This window comes from Octodon degus, unplaced genomic scaffold (genome assembly GCF_000260255.1).
Source record: "Octodon degus isolate 3935 unplaced genomic scaffold, OctDeg1.0 scaffold00005, whole genome shotgun sequence".
Taxonomy (NCBI): domain Eukaryota; kingdom Metazoa; phylum Chordata; class Mammalia; order Rodentia; family Octodontidae; genus Octodon; species Octodon degus.
This window is the reverse complement of record NW_004524581.1, coordinates 28,009,665-28,013,099: the sequence shown is the minus strand read 5'-3', so window position 1 is coordinate 28,013,099 and position 3,435 is coordinate 28,009,665. Positions and strand designations below refer to the sequence as shown.

The following is a 3,435-nucleotide window of genomic DNA, read 5'->3' as shown; positions in this document are numbered from 1 at the left end:
ACTAGTGTCCATATGGAAATACATCATAACATAGAAAAAAAAAAAAAAAAAAAAAAGAACATGAGCTGGTTGCCATGCAGGTAATGAATGTTCACTGAAGTCAATAATGACCATCTTCCATAGATCACTTTGATTAAGGTCCTTAACATTTTAGGACTTCCATAAATGCTTTTCTATAACTCCAACCATCCTTCAGATCCCTGCATTTCTGTAAGAAGCTGGTGGGCAAGCCTGACATGCAGCTGTAATAGGCAGCTTTTCATTTTTACGTCTGAGCACCAAGGCAGTATTCCGCTACACTAATTTATTTACTATTTCTACTGACTTCCAAAATATAAAAAGGCAAATCTATGACAGCAACACGTTTGTACCCATGCTGTAGGTAGGGAAAGCTTTGCCAGCCATGGAAAAGAAGTCATCGTTGGTATCACTAGCATCACTTTTGAAGGTGAAAGCGAATAATCATGCTGATGATACAACGCAAACTCCCCACATGCTAATCTAGGAAAGGATTTGCCTTCTTCAGGCCCAATTCCGTATTATGAAGGTCCCCTGCTGAGTTTCAGAGTGATTTTTTACTGGCTAAGGCCAGTAAAAAATCACAGAGCAAGTCAAAACAGCAGGTAGCATGAGGCTGAGATGGAACAAGAAGGAGGTTCATCTTCTCCATCGCCTCTCAGTGGCCCTTCTTGCTCAGATCCACTGCAAGATAAAACATCTACTCTACCCACTAAAACATAAGACATACATTGCTATTACAAATATGTAGAAAAATACACAAGGGATAAGGTTGTGCATACAGTGGTCCCTTACTTCTCATGGAGGTTACATTCCAGAAACCCCTGCAACAAATGAAAATAGCGAAATAGTGACATCATATTTATTTTAGTATTTGTATATATTTTAAGGCTTTGGGGCTGTGGAGATAGCTCAGTAGAATAAGTGCTTTCCTGGCAAATGCAAGGGCCTGAGTTCAATACCTGGTTCTGCCAAAAAAAAAAAAATCTATCTATCTATCTATCTATCTATGTATCTATGTATCTATTTTAAGGGTTTGCAAACCCTTTCCACACTCTTATAACCTTTCCCACACCCTTAAAAACACTTCTAATGTTCTTACCCGTTTTCTAAACTCATAAGCCTATGTAACTTTAACAACATACATATATTGTACAGTACTGCAAAATTCCACGATATAGCAAAAACTCTGTGATAAATAATTTAGATTAATATTTTGAGAAAACAGTGAGTCCATGAAAGGCGAACCACGAAATGGCAAGGGACTACTGTACACTGACTACTGTCTATTTGGCAAAAGACCACAACTGCAATGGCAACCACTTGGGTAAGTGCATCAATCATTGTAGAGGATTTGTCTTTTAGAAAAATTCTTCCTTTACCTCTTGTTCTCATTACACTTTAACCTCCTTCTTTCCCTCTCTTCTAATAGTTCCCTTTTACTTTTGTGGCCTTCTTTCTTTTTCTAATCTGCTCCCGCTTTAAAGAGATGGAAAGTAACACAAAGACAAGTCGATGCACAAGGCAGAAAGGAGTTTAAAGGGCCCTTCGTGAAGATGGGAGACTTGAAGAAAAGACTCAGAGAAAGCAGCTTCTTCGGGGGCTGCAAGGGAGAAAGGTTCATTTTCTGTGCACCTCCCACCACTAAGGAGCTGCCACAAGTAAGAGACAGCTGCCTCTGCCACCACTGATGACAGCTACCTCCACTACCAACTAGGGTGCTTCCATTCTCTTAAGGGGCCTGATGAAGAACAGGAAGTAAAAACATTCATTAAAAAGAAAAACAGGAGAGACCCTCTTCCACCCCCTTGGGATGCCCCCCACTACTCCACAGCACCTCCCCTACCCTGCCCGCCAAGTAGGAATTTCTGCCACTTTCTGGGAACCCCCAGACCCAGTCCTAGGCCAGGCCTGGTGAGTTTGTGGGAGAGCTTCCAGCTACCCTGTGCTGGCATGACCTACTGGTCCCAGCCCAGGCGCAGCATGGGTGACACCCTCTTTCACCCTCTTGGGACGCCCCCATCACTCCATAGTACCCCCCACACACCCCACTCACATAGTAGGAATTTCTGTCCCATTCTGGGAACCCCCAGATCCAGACCTAGTCCAGGCCCGGACAGTGTGTGGAGAGCTGCCTCTCCTCACTACTCCACCTTGTCCCCTCCAGACTCAGCTCAGGCCAGGCATACAGGCCTGGGGCGAAACGCTGCAGCTCCAATTCCTGCAAAGAGTGTAGAGGACAGAACCACCTAGGTAGTCCAGGAGCAGAACATCTTGCCAGAGGGGCACAACAGGTTCACCCCAAGGGCAGCAGCAGGAAGGAGCTGAGCACAGCAGCCAGACTCAAGTCAGGCACAGCTGGATAAATCCAAACTTTGTAGATCTGCACCTGAACTTCAGTAGGTGCTAAGGTTATAATTGCAACAAAGATCTACAACAAAGGTCAGAAGACAGTGCTACACAAAATGACAATGAGAAGGAACAAAATGCAATCTCAGACCCTAAGCCCACCCATAACAAGTGCAGAGGACACTAACACAGAACAAATTGGGAATCACACAGCTGAAAGTAAAGAATCAATGGCTTCTGAAATAAAGAAACAGCTGCAGAAAGGTATAGAGGAAATCAGATTGGAAATGAAAAAAGAAATCCCTGAATTAATAACATCTGCAGTAAAGAATCAAATGCAGAAACATATGGAGGAAACCCAATGCCCACCCAGAACAAGTGCAGAGGACACTAGCTCAGCTCAAATGTACGAATTAATAGTGTCGATAGTAAATAAGCAACAGCAGAAAGTCATACAGGAACTCAGAGCAGAATTCTTTTCTGAAATAAAAAAAAAATTCTCAGAACTCATATCATCTGAAGTAAAGAATCAACTACAGAAACATAGGGAGGAAACCCTATCTGAAAAAAAAAACACTGCAATAAAAGAATTTATAACTGCTTCTAAAGAAGACATTGATAAAAAAAATAGAAGGGATTAGGAAAAATGACGGATTCCTTGAATGAGCAATACAGGAAAGAAATAGATCGCATGAAGCAGAGTCAAAGAGATATAGAGAAAATTAAAATCTCAATTACAAGCTTGCAAAACCGTTTAAGTGAAAGTGAAGACAGAGTTTCAGATCTTGAAGACGCTGGTGCAGCTAGTGAAAAGGTAAGAAAGGATCTTTTAAAAACAACTAGGATGCAGGAAAAAATAATACATCACCTAGAAGATGATGCAAAGATGAACAATGTGAAACTAATAGGCATCAATGAGAAGGGAGTCAATACAAATGACACTAAAAAAATATGGGCAGAAGTAATAGTAGAAAACTTCCCAAATATGAAGAAACAATCTGACATTCAGGTAACCGAAGCATACAGAACGCCAAGTAACCTCAACCCAATGAAAAACACACCGAGACA

The 3,435-nt window shown here is 41.7% G+C and overlaps 1 protein-coding gene across 1 annotated transcript in view; it reads right to left on the bottom strand.

Annotated features, from left to right (window-relative positions):
* Positions 1–3,435, bottom strand: part of Dnah8 (dynein axonemal heavy chain 8) — a 313,541-nt gene that overhangs the window by 141,592 nt on the left and 168,514 nt on the right. The gene's annotated exons all lie outside the window — the stretch shown is intronic.